The following is a 22575-nucleotide window of genomic DNA, read 5'->3' on the forward strand; positions in this document are numbered from 1 at the left end:
TGAGATTGTGAGGAGGATAAAGGCCAAAAGCAATGCTAGACATAAGGCTGCTATTTAAAATATATTGATAATAGAAAATGAAGGGTATCTCTTAGATCTAGTCTTATATCCCTGTGCCAGGAGACGTTTACATACTACTTGTCAAGTTCCTTCATTAGTTTTGGAGTCAATGCAGTTTCTTGGAATCAATGCAGTTTTAAGTTATCCAGTGTAAAGAGGATTTTCCTCTCTTTCTGGTGTAGTCTTGTGTAGCCCAGCAAACACTCCCACACTGCATCTGGGGTATCACTCTTCATGCTTTCTTTCTCTCCGTCTCATACTGCATTGTGGAGAGGAGGATTTGCAGCCATTGGAGGTCAACTTCTTATGGAACAACACAGTCACCACCATTAACTACGCAATTTCACTGAAGATGAACAAAAGCCTGCATGTCGTGTTTATCATAATCTGCACCAACAGAGGTTAACCACTGTCATCACAAGACTGTGTTTAGCCAATGTATCAAAATCCATAAATTTATTTTCAATAACTTGAGCTGGTACTGCACTGCCCTCTGTACCCTGGTTTCAGTTCAGATGGAGTTAATAGCACACTGATGATCAGTTGGTGCTTTAGCCAGGCCACACAGAGAATAGCCACTGCTGTGATGTCACAAGTCAGAGGGTGGCCACAGTGTGAGCTGTGCTGGGCTGCATTGGCCTGCAGGCCACAGTGTAGACTTGCCTGACTAAACAGACAAGATCCCTCTTTCCTCTAATCTCTTTACCATTCTTTATTGTCAGATCAGAAATAAAATACATTAGTTGGTAGCCTGTGTTTTACTATCCTGAAAAAAAATATATTAGAAAATGGAGTAAAAGTAGGAGTAAATGTTTCTCATTGTGCTATTTGTATTCTGTCTTTTGCGGAGTATATTATAATGGAAAAAAGGAATATTACATCACCAGAGCCAGAAATTCAGTGCATGATTCACTGCAGATTACAGAGCCTGAAAAAGCAAAACACAGACAGTAAACATTTTTCCTTTTGTTCATGCAACATAACTATAGCAGCAAAGACTAGTGGGAAATTGTTGAATTAGCCCTTCAAACGTATATACATTTTATAAGCTTCTTGAAAATTATAGTTAACTTGCAGAATACTATTTCTGCAAGCTTTTTGTACTTGAGTAACTCAATTACAGCATCTCTAACAGATTTTTACTGGCACATGATTATAAATGATGAATATACATTACATCAACACAAATGACAAGAAAAACAACAACAGAAACAACACAGCCCTCCCACCCAAATCGCATAATCTAAAGGCAAATAGCACTGCTTCCTCCTCACCAGAACTCAGTTACATGATGTGCATACAGGAATCAAGCAAAACAGTTCATATAGTTTGTACAATTTTGAGTATCATAGATACAAGCAAGCTGATTCCAGCTGAGTCGTAAACTATATTCCCATGTTTCTTTATTCACACTAGACAGGGCAATCTGAACATTACTGTTATGATATGGAATCTTTTCAATTGTAGTAAAATTGTAAGTTCATTTTTTCTAACTGGAATTCCTTCTGATGTTTTCTTTTAATTGAAAGAAAGCTAACGCACCACAAATAATTCTTCTCTAGCTAGGTTAAGGCATTTATTCTTTTATCTCATTAAAGATTTATAAAAGTAATTATTAACACTTTTTTCCTGCTTCTGTTTTAGGAAGTAAGAATAAATTCCTGCTTACTGTTACAGCAGGGTGGAGATAAAAGCATATTTAAAATCAGATGGAAAATAGGAGATCCAAAGGAGTTTGTTCTGCAGCTGGCTTCACTGGTCTCTTCTAGGAGTTGCCCAAGTCTCCCTGTCTCAGCCTGAATTCCTGGGGGATTCCATGCCAGCATACCTACAGAGATAACTGTTCTGCTTCTTTCACCTCATGTGAAATGTCACCAGAGGAAGTCTGCAGTTTCCCAATTTTGATCAATCCTTCTGCATTATCATGCTCAGGGCTGCTGGCTGGAGTAAGCAAGAACATTTCCTATTATACAGGTCCTCTTCCCATCATTTAGTGTGGACAGAAGGCACAGTAACCACAGGTTGTAGCAACACATTGAATGAAAAGATAATACTTGCATACTGAAGTTAAAAACATGAAAATTAATTCCAATCTTTCACTATTAATTCTCCCCCTCCGCCCCTCTCACTCCCCCCCCCCCAAAAAAAAAGTTTATTGAGCTGCATGTATCTCACTTTTAAATTCAGCTTTCGTTACACTTTATATTTGTGCTTAGGTGGATAACCTCTTTGCTTCAGAAGCAAAGAGCTGGTATAAAGACCCAACAAGTGAAAATTTCACACTGTGCCATTTTAAAGAATTCTTCTCTCTCATCTTTCCAATGTCTGTTTAGAGCTAGTCATGGTAAAGCTTCTACTACTAATCAATGCAGAGAGCATGTTCTGGTCATTCACTGTGTCACCACTTTAAAAGGAGAAAAAGACAAACTACTGACATCTTCATAGCAAGTTACACCAAACTGTAAATCAGAGGAAAATTATTCATGCTGTGTTCTGGATGTGACAGATTTAACGTCAGCCCAGGTTCTTTCTCATGTTCCACCTGAATTGTAAAGCAGATATCTCAAATCTAAAAATTCTTGACAGAGATAAAAGAGAAAACCTATTCATACCATCAGTGTTGTCTAGAATATCAAAACACTCTCAGATGTGCAGAATAACCAAGGCGCTACGTTCTCACCCATTCTTATTCATTTCTCCAGGCACCAGCACCCAGATGCAGCAAAGGAGAAATGAGTCCATTCAACCCATGAAAACCTAGGTGTGAGGACAGAACAAAGAACAGTATTTATTCTGTACTGGAAAGTTAGAAGAGCTACAACTCTACTTTTTGCCGCTGAAACGTCATCAAACAAAAGAGAAAAAAAAATGCTTATTTGCTTTGTTTTGTTTATTTTCCTAAAGAAGTACTGGATCAGTTGTTCCGATCTTTTTTTTTTTAATGGCATTTGTGTGTCTTTCCTGATTATTTTAGCATCTTGAAAATATTTACAAATAGAAATTATTACTCCATGTGACACAGCTTTCCTGTTACTGAATTGATTTTAAAGATCACAAAAGATGGTTCTTTGGATATTTCATTTCAAAACCCAGACAAGTGACCCAATACTCACATCTCATTGCCAGTCATCCCACCTCATGAATATACATACACAAGCTAGCCCAGACTATCTACCTCTTATCTTGCCTTTTCACCAGTGTTTCTGAACCTGTCCAGGTTAGAGTGAAATAGGTAAGGAAATTATTGTCCGACTGAATATTTTCTAAGTCTGAAACAAACAAATATTTTATTTTCAATGCCTTTTGAATGATTTCTAATATCATTCTCATGCTTCCATTTTATTTCAAATTGCACATGATTTGCTATATTTCTGGAAATATGGGTAAGCAGTAATAAAAATCATTATCCCAGAGAAAAACATTAGCTAAAGGATCTAGTAATGAAAGAGACTGAAACAGATCACCTTTGTCAGGTAATTCTCTTTACAGAAAATGTGGCTTGCTGAGTTAATAAGCAAACTCCTGGAACTTTGGTTGGGTAATTCAAGTCAAAAATTATCCTCGCTGGTTAAGATCTTCACTGTCAATGAAAACAGGATTATATTTTGGATTCACACCAAACTAGATGCCTAGATGCCAGTGTGTCTGGACCAGGCAAGTATTCCCTCTTGGTGCTCTCTTTTCTCCATTTTGAAAATAAATTTTGGTTTCAGTTTTATGCTAGACAATTTCTTACTGCTACTTATCAGTTTTCTGTTTCCTTAGAAAGGACACAATATCCTGAGATACACAGACATTGATGACATCCTCTTTCCTGAACATAAGATGTGCAAGAATTTTTAACAGTGACCTCTGTATTGGGAACACATTCAAAAATAAAGACACAGTAAGAATAGGTATGACCCTAGTGATGCATACGCATTCTTTTTTGAGTCAACTGTTACTCTGTGGTCTTCAGGAGGGTATTGATGTGAAAAGGTTATTCGTGCACATAAGTGTCTGTAGCTAAGCCAGACTTACATTGTAAAGATGTGCAAGTCTGGTTACAGGAATGGAGCTTCACCTCTCTGGCCTTCACTTCATTCTTAGCAGAGAGAAAGATGCAATTCCAGAGGACAAATTGTGACATTCATACCAGCTAGAAATGTGTTACTAACCAATCTGGAACTGACTATATGACAGTACTTAATTACTGCTTCGTCTTATTGTATCAGCCTATTTGTCAATCCTTGGGAAGGTGAATCCTGAAAGGCTCCTGATATTTTAAATTTCTGAGTAGATTCAGAAGACTCACGCAAAATTTCTACTAAAAATCCCTGTCTTTCAAAGGCCCTTTGACATACATACATTTAAAGACATTTGTACAAAGCAGAATGACAAAGAGATACTTTGCCAGACAACAATCATTTTCCTTGGGCCAGCATTTTAAAATGAACTGTATATACAATTCTGAATCTCAGAATTATCTTATTTGAATCTGCATACCTGCAGTTCAACAGATCAATATGATTAAATGAATCCATAACTTGGACTGATATACTGACCTGAATAAGTTCAACTGACATTGACATTTCTTTGACTTTTTTTTCTGTTTCTTTGTGATATACTTCAAATTTCAATTACAATACAGAATTATTATTATTAACTAATTAATTTCACAGAATCATAGAATGAAACATAGAATGATTTGGGTTGGAAGGGACCTTTAAGAACATCTAGTTCCTACCCCCCTGGTATAGGCAGGAACACCTCCCTCTAGACCAGGTTGCTCGAAGTCCCGTCCAACCTGGCCTTGAATGCTTACAGGGAGAGGTCATTTACAACCTCACTGGACAACGTGTTCCAGCATCTTACCACCCTCATAGTTAAGAATTTACTCTTATTCTTACTTACTACATTTTACACCAGCTTTTTCTTTTTCTTCTCTTTAATCTCCAAGGTTCCGGCCTTCTTATAGCAATGTAAGAAAGCATTTAATATAATACTTTAATCATCGCTTGGGGTAATGTTTTCAAAATAAAAGAGAGGAGATTTAGATTAGACATCAGGAATTTTTTTTTTTTTTTTTCTCAGAGGGTGATGAGGCACTGGCACAGCTGCCCAGAGAAGCTGAGAAAGTCCCATCCCTGGAAGTGTTCAAAGCCAGGTTAGATGGGGCTCTGGGCAGCTGAGCTGGGGGGCAGCAGCCCTGCCCAAAGCAGAGTTTGGAACTGGGTGGGCTTCAAGGTTCCTTCCAACCCAAGATATTCTATGATTAAATAACAATTTTTGAATTGTTTTCAGTATGTAATTGTATTACAGCAAAAGCCTATTAAAAACTTTGAGATATTATAATGTTTTTTGATATGTGATTAGCTCACAGTTGGTTTTCTTGCTAACATTCTTTTTGTTATTATTATTAACAATCAGCAAGATAATAAGAACCCTATGGAACTGGTGGTCTAAAAGTCCTGTATCTAACTTCAAGTTTACATACCACATCCAACAGAAACACTGATTCACATTTAGCAAATGCAGCCAACTCTCATTTATCCTTAAGCAGGTAATGTGCTCTGTTGATCATCTGTGCTAGGGATACAAAGCATCATGTCCAGCAGGGCATTTAGTGATACATGAAGCACATTGTGAATACAGCTGTACTGCTTCCAGGGCTGGAACAGACCCAGATGTACACCTACTTTCTCACAGAGCTTTGAGTAATAGGCTCAATGGATCCAAGTTTTCTCTGTGCATGAGTTAAAGTTCACAATCAAAAATTCTGGAGAACAGCCTGAGTCTTGCAAGCCCAGCACTGAAACAGGATGACAAGCAGGATTTGTAACATTGGCTGGCTCCTTGCAGTGATATTTCTGCATTATACTGTACAGACCCTGATGTACTTGTTTTATTCATTCTTTTCAATTATTTAGCACAGCTGAGCTGTCTGTTACTCCGGACCCTATCTAAATGTAAGAAACAGTATGAACACTGCATAGAGTTTGTGTGATCATATTCCATACTCAGCGCATGACAGATAGGGAAAAGTTTTCCATGCTGTTTTGCACAACAGCCAAGGAACTAATCCAAAGTCTACTGAATCAGTGGGTATCTATCTTCTTCTGGACTTCAAACCAAAGCCTTAGAATATGCAGCCAGATAAATGCTTCAGTAGCTTGAGAGAGATGTGTGCTCTAAGGGAGTCAAAGCAAATGTTTTAAGAGATTAATTGCTCTAATCAGTAAATTCCACAGTAAATAGATACTATTTAATGACTGCAGATGTTGCTTTGTGAACTCCTGGATTAACTGGGGTGATGCCTAAAAAGCTGTCTCATCAGTTTTATACTTTAATTTTATTGGCAGTTGAGTGTTTTTTTTCAACAGGAACAACTATTTATATCAGATATTTAATATGCATACCTTACAAATGAAAGAGATTAATGTTAGTCAGTCATAATGTAATTTTAAAGTAAAATTCCATGTAACATTAGCCCACAGAAGACCACCTCTAAACTAACATCTGCATTGAAAATATAATTGATTTTTTTTGTCTGTCAACACTACCATCAATTTATCCCTCCTGAAAGAAAAACTGAAGTTTCTTACTTAGAAGGACAGTAAGAAAAATCAACAACACTGCAGTCAATGAGAAGCATCATTTATTTTTTTCATGCATGTTATCCTTCTTACAGTCACTAGTAAATATACTGTACTAAAGTAGAAATGATCTGTTGCTGGTGTTTATTGCTCTTTTCTACAGATTTGATTGGATCTCTACTAGGAATATGAAATTATTCAGCAACAGTTTCAGAAGTGCAGAGATATGCAGCATAAACAGATTAACCCAATTGTGTCTCTATTGCTGTCATCATAGCAATCGAGTTATCCTGAATTATGAACAAGCTTGAGTGATGCAATAGTGCAGTGTCCCCTGTGGCATTCAGGACACAGACAAAACACAGACATCATCAGACATCAGTCTGAGTCCTGCTGAGTGCAGTGCACTATAGCACTGATGAGACCACTACTTCAGATGCCAGCAACATCCTCCCTTTTTCTTACCAGGGCTGGCCCCAAAACAGGAGCCTCCTCATCCCTACAGGAAGAGAGCAAAGACAGCTGCTTTTCCTGGATTTAGTTTAGATCAAGCATGGCAGAAGCTCCACTGGACATGATGCTTGTTAAGGAGAATTTCCCTGATTAGCAATACCTGAAATGGAAACATATACATTTCCACACAAAAATAATGTAATCTCTCCAAAATTCAGCATTCCTGAATGGTTACAGGTAGAAATAAAAGCAGGTGGGACACTTCATTTTAGCTAATACACCTGTCTGAGCCAAGATTGCTGTAAAGTTATGGATTGGTAATCTGTGACCTACGTAACACAACATCAAAAAAATGCAAATTTATCATACAACTCCAACATAAAAATTGCTGATGTTCAGTAAGAACACCACAAGTGTATGGCACTAGAAGCGTATTAAATAAGAAGCAAGGAAAAAAATAAAATGAAATTCTCTCCAAGAATCATTCTTTGAGTTGTCTCAAATTTAAAGCACAGAAGATAAAGGGCTTACCTTCCTCTACTTTTGTGTAGTTAAATCTGTAGGACATAAATATTCTCTCAGGTTGCTAAGTGAGTTTATTTTGCACTGCTCCCGGCATAAAACCATTCACCAGCTTTTGTGTAAAGTCATGTGCTTCATGACTAGCAATCCCCAAAACCCAGATTTCTGTAGCTGGATTATAGCCTGTTTGGCAAATTAATAACCTGTAATACAGTTATGAGGAAAAGCCAGACTGTCCAGACAAGCAACTTTTTTTCCTTTGACCACCTCAGTCCCCAGCTTCCTGCTTACCAAACATTCTATGTGTCTAGAGATCTATTCTCCTGTCAGCACCAGCAAAGCAGGGATTAAGAGCTTTATTTCAGTCATTCTTCATGGCATCCTGTATATTCTGGAGAAAATCTTTTGTCATAGCAACTGAAAAGGGAGAGCCACAAAGGTTCTGTGAGTATGATGTGATGCACTCCATCTTTTTGCTTGGTTCTTTCATATATATGGAAGACTTGGCCTTGCAACTGACATTACATTTCCTGCATTAATTTTGTTTCATACTTCCTTTGTTTCTACATGGTTAAGGCATGCTTAGTGCTGTTGTGCTGTGAGCTGACAAGCTTTACCAAATAACACTAGTCCTCAAAAACATTTCTTGTGCACCAACAGCTGAATTATCTATTCTCTTCTGTACAGAGATGCATTCTGTTATACTTTAAGTAATCTCTGAAATATCATCTGAATGCTGGACATCCTGAGTCAGCCTATTACTCTAGTTTTAAGGATTTCCACTCTGAGGAATGAAATGCCTTTGAATTTTCCAATTATATTAAGATCACCTTTATCAAAGACTAGGTTAAGATGAAAGAAAAATGAATAATGCATTTACCAAATACAAATAACAAATTTACAGAAGCTTTAGAAACAAATGAGTGGAAGTGAAAACAGAAGCACGCATATATCTACTGCTTAGATAAGCTCCAAAGGTTTCTCTTACCCTGCAGGATGCAGCTGACAAGCTGATTAGATGCTTCATGGCCTTGTCAGTCTCGTTCTATGGAAATCCTATGTCCTTAACTTGCCTCACAGAAGCCTGAATTTGCCAATTCCTGTTCTCCTGTTCCTTTTTAAGCCCCCAACTTTTTTTTTTTTTTTTTTTTTTGGAGGGGGGGGGGGATTCAATGTGGCTTCAGCTTCATCCTCTCCCTCTTCCTCAAGGATTTTTTATTGACAGCCTCCAATAAGAGGTAGTTTTAAAATTCCTTCCCCAGAACTATTGGTTTTCTGCTTTGGAAATACTTATATTCCTTGGGCATGCCCAGATGAGGGCATTGCTTTCTCCTAAACTCAATGGAATGTGCTAATTACTGAGCCCTGCAAAGGGAAGTACTTGAAGTACTTTATTATTCAAATGCTGGAGTGGAGCCTTCACCAAAACCTTATGTTTTCATATAAATATATAATTTTGCACTTTTATCACCAGAATTATAGAAAAATCATTACTGGGTTTAATTTGAAAGTAGATAAAGTGGCAAGATTTCAGAATATTGATGGGCTTGGAGGAACACTAAATCCTAATCTTGTTATTGAGGAGTACTAAGACTGATTTATTTTCTTCTTGTTAAAGCAAGGAGTGTCTGCATTTTCCTCCTATTCTTTTCCTTTGGTGACCTCAGTCTGCAATTATAAACTATCTAGAAATAAAATATTCATTGAGATAAATATGATTCATTATCTCCCAAATTTGAGAATTCCCATACAAGTCTCTTCATAAATATCTTGGTAGGTTTTCCAATAATCCTCAATGCTTCACACAATGCATTCAGAGGATACCCAAATCTAGGCGAGAAAGAAATTGTTCACCTAACTGTGAGGCCAAGAGAATATGTGCTTTATAAATAGCTAAATAGAAATGGCTGGTATTGTAGTTATATCATATATGTATCAGCTTGCTGTAAAACATAAGCACTAAAGAAAAAAAAATAACATCAGAACCACCCAGCCAGCTGGATGATGAAAAAGCAGTTTCAGCTAACACTAGAGCCAGCAGAGCTGTTGAAAGGTAAGGTCAAGTTCATAATGAAGTCACCAGATTATAATCTGTTTTAAATTTTGGATAAGATATTTGGGTAAATGAGGTAAAAGGAGGAAATATAACACAGATTTTAAAAAGTTTTGGGTGACATCATGGGGGGAATGATCACACTGAAAATGGAGTATGTAATAGAATTAACAGCAGCAAAATGTGTTGGGAATTGACTGGCTATGCTACCCACTCACTACGTGTGGAAGAAATACAAATGCAGTATTACCAATCAGCCCTCTGAATAAGAAATGAGTTTCCAGTACTTTATTAGTGTATTTCATAAATCTGTTTCTATCAAGTTCAACTACATAGAACCATCTGAGTTCAGAGATGTCTATTGAAAAAGCAACAACAACAAATATCAAGCTGGTTTTATGTTTTTTTGTTTTTTGTGTTTTTTGGTTTTGTTTTTTTTTTTTGGTCAAATATTGAATGTTTTAAGTCGAAAATTGAATCTGAATATTTTTCCTTTTAAAAAACAACAGCTACCCTCCAAGTTTGCCTTTTTAACAAGTAAAATGACAAATGAACTTCAGTAATTACTTGTTCGGTACAAAGAAAGAGTTCTAAAATCCTGCAGAAAATCTAGACCTTTTCTGCCCCTTTTGATGCAGTAATATTTCTAGAAAATAATTTAATAATAATAAACACAGTTCCTTGTAGCTGAAAACATTTTGTCGGAAGTAAAAATACCGCAGTTCATAAGCATAACAAAGTTTTGAAAGTCACCCAGTAAAAAATACAAGGTGCCACAAGTGTCCTAGGGATACCAAATCCACTTAAATAATAAAGTAAATTAAAATTTAATTAGACTTAAACCTTTCAAAAACACAAGTAATTTGTCAAGTCTGTTCACACAAGCGGGCCTATGTGGGACTTGCCTTTGGGACACAATCTTTCAAGTTACCAAGCAATTAAAGTAAGTGCTGCATATCTTAAATTCCGTTTGATTTCAGGGAAAGAAAAGGCCATAGGTGTAAAATGACTCAAAGTACCTTGGTGCTACCCACTGGAAGTGCTGGACTGAATGTAGGAATTCATCATGGCCAATGAGTAAAAATAAGCACTTCCCTTCTGCCAACACCTCATTTGCTCCTTCCTTGATTTTCCTGTGGTAAGGACTAAGTTCTCTTTTGGAAATAATTGTTGTTAAACACTTAGGAAGTGTACGACATAGTGAAGAGGCCACTATTCTGATTTTATTTTCTTGTTTGAAATAGTAGCGCAGAAGTACTTCCATATTACAGCACTCTCCACAGGCACCTCTGGAATTCACACGCTTTCTGACTCAGGCAACTAACAGACATGCGTGTCAGCAGGAGGAGGAACATTTGGAAATGGGAAAAATAAACAGTCCTGAAAGTCATCAAGAAAATTCTGTGTCTCGAGCTTACAAGTTCTGCCAGTCACTGAATGACCTCATCTTCTCTGTACTACTTCTCCAATGCTTTCTGCCTTCATATAGTAGTACTATCAGGAAGAAGGGCAGCAGGAGGACTTCAGAGGGATGCAAGTTCTATTTCCAAGCACATGCTTTCCTCTCACATGCATTTCAGTTTCAACCTTATGGATGAAATATTTGCATTTTACCACATTTCTGTTAAAATGTTAATTACTATCGTCATCAAGAAGTAGTAACAGTAATCCCTGTCTAGACAATTTTCCTTGATGTGACCTTTCAGTACATAAAAAAAAAGTTATTTCTTTATCTGGGGAATAGTTTTCTTTCCAATAGCTGATGTCTTGCCTTTAGAAATTAATATTTCAGAAAAAGAATTTGAAGGCATCTAGGTCTTATAATGTCTTGAGATGACGCACCTCAGCACTTAACAGCTTTATGCACTGTCTTACATTACATTACATAAAGGCATAAAGTGTGTCATTATGAGACCACAGTGCACACGTCATCATGTCTTATTGCTTAATAAGGTCATCTAGCCTGCCCATCTCTTTAAATGCAATGGCTGACATTATATTTCTATCCTTTCTCTATATTTCTTTTAAAATTCCAAAGGGAACGTGCTTTTACTACTTTCTTAACAGCATTATTTCACAATCCAGTATATCTCACCATTAAGAATTGTTACCTGACTAGTTTTCTGTTTATTTAATGCTAGGCAATTAAAGTATTGTTTTTCTGCATGAGCAGAAAAGGAGATTTCACATCTCCTTATCACTGCATATTTCATATATGATTTATCTTCCTCTCTGTTTTTGATTAGTAAATATATGGACATCACTCAGCCACGAGGATTTTATTTTAAAGAAAAATTCTGGAAACTTTAAATGATACACATGGCAAGACTTATCCCAACAACAATGTAAACATCAGCATAGATCATGCCCTTTTCTCAACCACATCCAGATCTTAGGGGCACCTAAAAGGAGCTGACAATTTTGGTTATGAAACACCTTGTTTTATTCCGCAAGGGGCATGGGCCACAATCCTGAAAATTTTGCAAAAGCTCCCCACGTATGCACTCTTTACTTAAAAAAGGTGGCAAGTAGAGTAAGACACAGCACAGAGTTGAGTGGCTGGAAACTGCGTAGATGTTGGTAGCAACCTGAGATTCAAGCTTTCTGTAAGTGTAAAGGAATTTAAATAGACATCTTATACCTCCCTGAATATAATCTTTATTATTTGTATATTTGATACTTTCTCTATCTAGTGTCTATCTCTATCTAGTGAAAGTCAAATAATTGTGCAAAAGAAAGAATACAAGACTGAAGTATCTGGAATGAGAACGAGGAGAAGATAGCATGAATCCTTAACTTAGTTGTGGTTTAATACTCAGAATGGGCCAAAAGAGGACCTGGGTGTTCCAATTTCACAGAATCATAGAATAACAGAATCATAGAATCCTTAGAGTTGGAAAGGAACCTCTGAAGGCCATCTAGTCCAGTTCCCCTGCAATGAACAGGGACACCATCTAGTGACTCACACAAAACATGACTGGTTTCCAAAGCAATACCAAAACATAATGTTTTCCCTATAGTATGTTAGAGTTGTCAGTTGTAGGCATTAATCTGTCTTCCTTCCATTAGGAGTTATATCTATAGCCTTCACAGAGAAAAGAGTTCAGGTTTCTGGTTTCTGTTCGCTGGACTTTTTCAATATTCAACAACAATCTTTGTTTCAGTATAAGTATAGGCTCTGATGCAGAATAGAGGGGTACAGAATAAAGTTCTGTTACAGGAGAAATTTTTGTCTGAATAACTCAGTTTTGTAGCAGTGTTTATGAGGCTTCCTATTCCACTTGCCTTTTTTCAGGGCAAAAACAGAACTGCTTGCTTGAATATATATATATATATACTTTGGTTTCAAAATAAAAATGTTGGTGATGAAAAATTGCAAACTGGTGATTTTTAAATTCCATTTCAGTTCATACTGTAGTGATTGGTAGTAGCGAGACTTATAAACTATGTTAGCTTTAATTTCAGATCAGGAGTTCACCCATTCCCTAATCAGTATCTCTCATCAATACTTCTATTAAATATACAGGCCACTTGTGCTTGCTTGCTTTAACGTTTGCATATATATATAGAAATACATACATGCAGTGTTCAGGAAACAAGATATGTATCTTAAGTTTACCCTGAACTCCATAGCAGGCTGATGCATAAGAACATAGTTCTGTCTCATACATGCAAAAATGTTAGATTGACTTTGCAAAGAAGTTGCACTCCTACACATAGGTGCACTCTTCAAATCTACCACAGAGATCCACAGTGGAAGCTGAAGTGGGAACCATACAAGAACCCTAAATGAAATGTATATTAATCTTTATGTGAAGATTAGGAACAAGACAAAGTGGTGTACTAAATTTGTGTCAGGTATTATTGCAAATGTATTAACTAGGGAATAAACAGTCACATGTCTACAGAAAAATGAGTAATTTACTTCTTTGTGTTAAAAAAATGAATGCAAACTTATTCTATTCTTTAATAACATTATTCCAGACCCAAACCTTTCATTATATTAAATAGCAGGGAACAGTGTTTTGACTGAATGAATTTTCTAAGTATGTGAATTAAACTGAATCAATTTTTTGCAATTTCAAGGCCATTCACAATGAATACAGTTAAAGAGTCCAAGGGAGCACTACAGCACAGGAGCACATTCAGAGTGAATTGCTTTGAAATTGGCTGAAGGCTACTTCATTTTCTTCAACTACATTTTAAAAGCTTGTTTTCATGGGATAAATTTAATTTCAGGTTGAACTGCTGAATTGATTAAATATCTTATTGTATCTTGCTGTAACTTTATTGTAATTTCAAAGTTCTTTTTTTCCAAATAGTAAAAGTTAAAACAACCATATCCTTTTTACAACTAAAAATACCTACCTTTTCTTCAGAAACTTCTTCAGCTCTTGTCAACTAATTTACTTATTTTTTTTTCCTGATCTTTAGGTTTTCAATGACCTTGTGTAGTCATTTTGTCTTCTATTTTCTAGCTGAACATCATCTCAACATGATGGCCAAGAAAAGCTCTGGACATACTTTCTTATTCCTTTAAAATTATAATGGCTTTCAATAGTGTATTATTATGAGCAATTGACTGGAACGTGTCATCAAGACTTGCTAGCATATTAGGAGAAGTGGAAAGAAGGCAAAGAATGTTCCTAAATAACAACGTTTTTAGGATTGAGAGAAATGATTGGAGAGGGAGAAAAGATGATGGAGTAATTTGTAAATGTAAATACAAAGGGAAAACAAATTTTAATAAACATGGAAGTGTGTTTAGACAGAAAGAAAAATAGAAAAATAAGTTGCTTTTTAAAAATAGATGTAAAGTGACTTTAGCGATTCTAAACTTAAAGCATCATCAGCTACCCTCTTTCCTTTCACTTTGTATTTCTTTCTGTAAAGTATTTTTCAGGCTATCTTCTATGATCAATCTGCTTAAGAACAATACCTCTCACATTCTCCACAGAAGATGTTCATCAGCACCCCAGAAACAAAGGTTTCTGAACACACCCACCTGACCTTGCAGCCCTTCATTGTCAGCAGCAGAGAGGAGGCACTGGTAACACTTGCAGCTGAATCTGCGCTGCAGATCAGAGATTATGTGAGTGCAGAACTGGGCAAATTGCATTCCCCAGTCTCCAAGCCAGACACTTGTTACTTGTATGTACAACTGGAGGTTAAAAACATTTAGATGGGACACTGCAAAACATGATTTACCCACAGTTCCACACACAAAAGCACCTTACTGAGCAGTATATTATCACAAACTCTTTCACAGCTATCAGTAAAATAATTAAAAATATTTTTTTTTTACATAAACATTGCCACTGTGTGAAAACTGAGATGTCTGGATTGCATAAAGAGTCTTACAATCTCTTTTCCACAACATGAGAATGGGATAAACCCATATTAATGGTTATGTACCTTTATTTGTGGTAGCCATCCCATCTTACTATAACATGAAGGAGAGTTTGCATCTAAACCACCACGCTCAACAACAGGTTCTTCTGCAATTCTGTCCAGCCTTCTTTAATCTTACTTTTCTACTACTTACCTTCAAAGCACCCTGTGGCAATAAACAGTGTATTTATGCAGTCTTGAAAATTTTAGTATTTTTTCTTTATCTCAGTCCTTTTGACCCATAATTTAACTTTTTTCCCTTAGTTACTCTGTTATGAGAAGCAGTAAATATCATTTCTAGTTCATGATGGTTTTTGACGTAATTTTTCCTTTGATATCTTCTTGTTCATACTGAGAAATAATAATGAGGATAGCCACAGCCCCAACATTTGTGGCACATATTTTGTACCATTTTTTCTGATGGTACAAACTATTTACATTTGATTTGTTTCATTTTCCTTCCTTGGCTGTTCCTACCTTTCTGTTAGACTTTCTGGCTTCCACTGATCATGGAGCTGGCATTTACACAGTGCTGTCCACAGTGACTCCTAACTCTTTCTTCTGATAGGGAAAACAACAGTCCTTAAGTGTATAGAAATCTGGTATTTTATTTCCATGCACATAACTCTGATTGTATCAATCCTGACTTTCATCTCTTGTTTTATTGCCCAATTTCCCATGCACCTAGTAACCTGGTAATGAAATTTTCCTTTTCTTCTTCTTCTTTTTTTTTTAATCTCCTTTAGTTTAGTCCATTTTAAGGCTTTCTTTGAGGAAAGCATTTGCATAAAGCTCAAAGAAAGTTAAAAACAGTTTGAAAATAAAGAATTTGGCTTTCAATGACTTGGATCTCTGTATCTGTTGAACATTTCTGATGTTCCAGGATAAAAACTGTGAATGCAAAAGCAATAATTTCCGATTTTAAAATGTTTTGGATCATGACACTTCATCCTAAGACTAATGATGACAGTCCTTTCTAAACAGTATTACAAGTGGTTTCCACAGAACAACCCTTTTCAACAAAGATTTTCAAAATTTCTAGGCAATTATCTTATGTAATACTCAGCCACAGGAACTTCCACTGAGCAGTGCTAGTTCCTCTGAAGTCTCATGCTGTCAGTCATCATCCATATTATTTTGATCAAAATAGATTCACTGCACCATGTTATCTGATTGCACAGGATATTTTCTGAAAGCTTCCTCAGGTAAAAAATTGTAAATGAATATTTTTACTGTGATCCTTCAGCATAGAGACAGTGAGCAGCTCCTCCCATGTCACCATGCAAAGTACATGAAAGGCCACAGCTGCATTTCTGCATAGTCTTGCATCTTCTTATCATGATGGCTATATCCACTCCTACTCACTCAGGATAGCTGCATTTTAGTAGATGCATTTCATTTCTAGGTGTTTATATGAAAATTCCATTCATGGGAGCATTCTGTGTCAAGTACACCCAAGAGTCAAGAAAAAACATATCACATCCAGAAATATAAATCCTGTAGTTTTATTCTGCTACAGCTGTTCAGTGAAACACTGCAGTATTATCATTACATTTTGCAGACATTTACAGTGTCTGCTTTTCACTTTCTCCAACTGGACAATATATTGTCTCTGTAAATGTTTTTCTGTGCACTGCATTTTTTTTTTGAAGTCCATAAAATATACAGATGCCACTTGATTATCCTAATGTCAGCATTGGTTTTACACAATGCAATGTCATAGATCAACCATTTCACAAGTAAACAAAATAATATCACACAGCTGGGGAAAAAATGTTGCATTTCTTTCAGATGCATCACTTTGAAACAGAGCAAGTTTCAGGAAACTCAGTACAACTGTGAGAGAAGTTATCACAATAGCCTTAAATATTAAGGCTAAGCTTGATACGACTCATTTCCCTGCAGTGGGAATCCTGCTGCAAGTGATACACATTGAGGTCAAGATAAGGGTCAGGGAGGAGGCAGAACATAATTTCAATTTGAGTTTAAAATAAGTATAAACCTGATTGCAGCCAGCCTTTTGTGAACATGCTGCAGAACGTTACCTTCAGATCCAGAGGTATATAAAGGGACAGAAAATTTCAGGGGCCCAGTCCCTTAAAGATGTCAGTGAATGATTTTCCATGTGGGATCTGTTAATGAGTCAGTGGAGCCAGCTTACTTCACACACACCCTAACATTTCATTTAAGGCTGACTCTCTTGTGGTTCCCAGAGAGGCTGTGCTTAGCTGGATAAATGCCACCTATTTTAAATCAGGATTTTACCCTTAGGTTTTCATTAGTCTCCTATCGCAGGGATCCACACACCCTGCGGAATTCTAAAGAGAGCAATGGCATTAATGACATAGTTACAGAGGCAAAGCACAGAGATAAACAACTTCACAGCACAGAGGGCCATATTCAAAGGACAGTCAGGCACGGAAGATGATTTTAAGCAGTCCTGATCTGCCAAGGAAAACGTTACTGCTTTCCATATTCATATTTCATGCTTTGAGTGACTCCTGAGCAGCCTCGGGGAGAGCCTAGCGCAGCAGCTGCTCGCAGTGCTGACAATGGAATATGTAACCAAGGGGCCTGCTGTCTGAACAGCCCCCTGCTGACACCACCTCAACTTTGGTGAAATTCGAGGTGCCTCTTTCCTCCTCTGCCATTGCGAGGCACCCGCCTGTGAGTGATAGTGACCCTGCAGGCTGAGCCGTGGGACCTGGCAGAGAGGGGCTGGCAGCCACACAGACCATGTTCCAGACCAGCTGGCCAGCAGGGATCCCGATCTGTATCACTGACAAGGCAACTGCCTTTCATTTCCTCCCATCCCTCAGGTTTTAATATTATGGCACAGTGAAATTGTCTTTTAGTACTTCATTGTCTGTGCTTGTTAACGCAGCTTTTCTGAGCCATTTGAGTTAGAGCAGGGGAGGCAGTGTGAGGGGGAGGGAGACATGGTGGGAAGGAGAAGCATGGTGTTTTGTCTGATGTTATCACCACAGGCGACTGACCTGAAAGGAAGGTTAAATGAATCCTTGGAAGAACTATAACATCTCTGACTGCATTGAAAACCTTTGTTATCGCAATGTACTTTGCAGCATTCAAGTCTCAAGGCACTTTTATTCCACTTTTACATCCAGCGTGTTTTGTCCCAAAAGATAGTGGGAGAGGCCTTTCTCCCATGTATAAATTACACATAAACCTTAAGCTCATTTATTGTAAATTAGTGTCCAGATATGTGGGATGCACCACACTCGCTCACAGAAGATTTCACCTTGAAGAATTCTTGTAACCATGACAGAGAAGGCACCTTGTAATGAGAACACATCTGAGATGGGATATTACTAGGCAACGTCATGGAAGTAAGATTCATAGCATAGCCTCAGCATACACTTCTACCCGTTGAAGGTTAGTGTGGAGACAGTTGGGTACAACCTTACTAATGTAATAAAACAGACAGTGTATTGGCTGCAGCATCACAGAAGTCATAGATCCTCACATCTGATGGAAGAGCTGACATAGCAGCCTGAAGCACAAATTTGCTAGTTAACAGGAGCTGAGAAAGGCAGCTGCATTTACCTTAACCATCTGTCAGCAGGGCCATTTTCCCTCCTCCACTTCCCTCTTTTTAGCACAAAATATCCTTCAGAGAAACATGCTCTCAGAAGGGAACTTGACCAATTCTCTTCTCCTCCCAAAGCTGATCTGTAACAGCTCAGGCTATCAGCTAGAATAAGCTAAACAACAGCAGAAACAACAACACATGTACACATAGAGACAAAAACAGCAAAAACCCAAGATGAAGTCATTGCTTAGAATCGCACAGCCAGAAGACCTGCATTCAGGGTATATATACTGGAAGTCCCTACCTTCTTTGCAGAAAAGAAGACAGAAATCCTTTTGCCATCTGCTTGACAATTACAGTGCTCCATTTTAAAAATCCCTAAAAATGAAAAAAATTAATAATAGTTCAGATTTTTTTTTTTTTTTTTTTGCCAATCTAATAGTCTATCTCCTGTATGTAAGAAGATGCGACCAAAACCAGATGTCTCAGAATAGCATCTGAGCTAAGCCTAAATGAAAAGACTTGCAAAGGATGAGCTACAGATTACATGGATCTGACTCTGTTGATAACAGGGCATAAGCTATTTGCCTCTGAGCATTAGGTGGAGCTTTTTTGGTGGAGTTGTACGTTTCTAACATACAAACACAGGCACGTTCAGCTCATCTGGTTTAAATTCTTCACCATAGTCAGAGATTAATCAACAATGCATTAAAAAATGCAGTACATATTCATCAATAAACAAGAAGCATTGGGAAATTTCCTGGTGATACAGTCGTTCAGCTAAAAGTCTGAAATATTATATGATTCATTTCAACTTTGGTTAATTCCATGAAACCACGGGCAGGTGAGCTCTGCTCAGAGCTGGCTTAAGGGAAAGCTAAGAGCCATAAGGTCTCTGGGTATATAGCAGTTCCTTGGAAGATGCTTTTCCAAAGCTTGCAATCTGAGACTCCAGTTCCTGTCTGAAGGTGGCAAAATGTTCTAGAAGAAAACAGCTATTAACTGACACCGGAATGAACTGCGTAAGTCATCAGATTTTATTTTTATTATACATCTTTGTATTCTCAATCAGAACTGATGCTTGGCATCAGTAATTCTCAATTTCAGGTCAGTTCTATGAATTAAAGCTAAATGCTAATACACAAGGGCTGCTCCAAAATTAGTGCCTCCTACTTCATTATGTTGGCCCATGAAGTTAGAAGTGAATGCTGGTGGTATGGCAGTAAACTTTGGACTCACCAATATTCCATTATATTTTGTTGCTATGTGCCAGATAGCAGCAGAGGGATGGTCAGACAAAATGGTGTCTGACATGGAAGTGTGTATGAAGCAAAGTTGTGCCACTGAAATCCTACATGTGGAAAAAATGATAATCATTGCTTGCTGAACATTTATGGAGATCAAACAGTGGATTTTTACAAGCACAGCATGCAGGCTCTTGTTCATCACTGGCGAAAATGTACAGCCAATGATGGTGATTACGTTGAAAAAAAAGCACTTTTTAGCTGAGAATTTGCTCTATTAAATATTTTTATTGTGGTATCTGTATCTATTGTCATTTCCATGGAAATAAATAGGAGGCATTACTTTCAGAGCAACCTACATACTTCTTTAGCAAACAAGATTTTGTTTTATGTTGCTTCTAATCAATTTCTTATCCACTAAATCTAAAGCAGTATAAATCCAACAAGGGCTGAGAGCTTTCTATGACATCAGTATCTATTTTTTATCAACAGCATCTTCTTCAAACCTAGAAATATACCTTTGATACTACTTAACTGAAATATTAGATACATTTTGAGATAAAACAGTGAGTAAAGCAATCACAAAAAGCAGAGGATTGAGTTTTGATTTATTCCAGCTGTGCTGTCAATGGCCACCGTGCAACCACTTGCACAAGAATTAATAACAGGGGATTAAAAAGAGCTTCTGAGACTAAATTGAACTTCATGCAGTTGACACTGCCTATGCATGATCTGTCCTGACCATCTAAATAGGACCCTGGATCTTCACAAGGCGTTGAGCACATTTGTGCTCTCCGCTTTGGGACAGTTCTATTCTGACAGTTCATGGATGTACATTTCCTTCTGCTGAATTAACAGTGACAGTAGAAATATGTGGCAAAGAGATGAAGTGAACCTCTGAGTGCATTAACCTCTTATGCAGCTGCCGAAGTATCTCTAAAGCTCATCTGTTAGCATTGTGTTAGAAGACAAGGACTGTGATTGTCTCCTTCTTCCTACAGAGAGAGTGAGAGGTAAAAATTCGTGGAAAATTTTGTTTCTCTGCATTCCCACAGAGGTCAGGCACAGTCCTACCTTGTGAATTTCATGATTTAAATACTTCTGAGAAGCAATAGTGCGTTCATATTTAAAGCTTATATTTATGTAGAGCACCTTCATGCTTGCATTAATTATTTAACACATTTGTTTGCTCTGTAGAAAAATAGTAATTTCCCCTGCAACTAGCTAAAGGAAATGTTTTTTTCACAGTCTGCTGGGATGGAGCTTTGTATATGCAAATAAAAGCTACAATGAATGTTTAAGCACCAAGCTCTCAAATTTCTGTTGTGTCCCAGTTATTAGCTGCAGATGTCCAGTAATGATTGTTCTTTGTTTACCAAATTGACTTTTTTCTCCCGTGGGGAGAAGGACAGAGCACTAGAGTAAATAAAGACTTTCCCTCCACTTGTTGTTTCCTTAATGAAAAAAATGAAATCTCCTGATGCACGGAGTAGGTTAATTGGAGCAACAACTGTCTTGTTCAGTTAATCAGCTCTGGATTCACCAATAGGTATCCCAGCTGGCACTGGAAGTAATCACTGGAAGTGTAGGAGTGTGTATATAAGCTAGCCAAAGCTCAAAGAACAAAACGGTGCCTATGATGACTGAATAGGTAGCATTATCCTGATGAAGGATTTCTTACAAAATTATTTCAGTGGAAGAAAACAGGATATGCACAGTTAAAAAAAATAGAAAATAAAAAGGAAAAGCAGAACAATGTTAAAATGAAAAGGAAGAGATCGTAAAAAATGAACGTTAAGCCTCGAATCTATAAAGTCAATAGAATTCAGCTGAATAGTTCACTGTACCTATTCTGCTATTAAACAAACAAACAAACAAACAAAAACCCGCTCTATTTGGGAAAAGGATTTTATTTTGGCCTGAAGAGACGCTGTGAAAGGGGTTCTTCTGACTAGAAATCACTGGGATTTTGGCATTCATTCCTAAATAATGAAAAGACAATAAAGTAAATCCCTATTAAAAAAAAAAAAAAAAAAAAAGCTACCATCAAAATAAAACAAACTTAAAAATACTCCTTTATTTCAGGGATGTTAAATTTGATAACACCTAGGAGCTCACTGTTAAAAATCCAAAGTTGGCTCAAAAACAGTGGCACATCATTCACATTATGTCTTAACCAAGAAGTCATACTTCTTTTCCCTGAATGTTCAGATAGATGACAGAGAAGTGTTCTGAGCCAGTATCACAATGTTGTCTCATTATCTCTTTGCTAAGTAGTATCTCTTTTCTTTATTATTTTTCCGGTCATAAAGATCTCAGTCCTGCTCTGTGCTAAATTGGTATTATTGTCACTGTGAAGTTAGAGGGTCTGGCTGAATAGCAGAGAGTGAAATAGAGTACCAATGAGGGTGTTCTTATGGATGAGGCATCATGACCTGGATTATCACAGAAGAGGTCATGACTCCATCATTTTAGCTTTACAGCTTTTGATTATGTAACTCAAACCATGGAAATCCAAAGCTATGTTAACAAAAGAACTTGTACTCTATCTAGGCACTAAATTCCATGACTAAACCTTTGATAAGGCCTCTTCTATGAACATTGCCCAGACACCAAATATTTTCTCTCCACACATATGAATGAAGAAGTGCCTTTATTTTTACGCTACTAAGTATCTGTAGCCCTCATCATGTCCAGGCCATGTCAGCTTCTCTCATTGAAAAAGCC

The sequence above is a fragment of the Phasianus colchicus genome, chromosome 2 (assembly GCF_987193195.1).
Source record: "Phasianus colchicus chromosome 2, bPhaCol1.hap1.1, whole genome shotgun sequence".
Taxonomy (NCBI): domain Eukaryota; kingdom Metazoa; phylum Chordata; class Aves; order Galliformes; family Phasianidae; genus Phasianus; species Phasianus colchicus.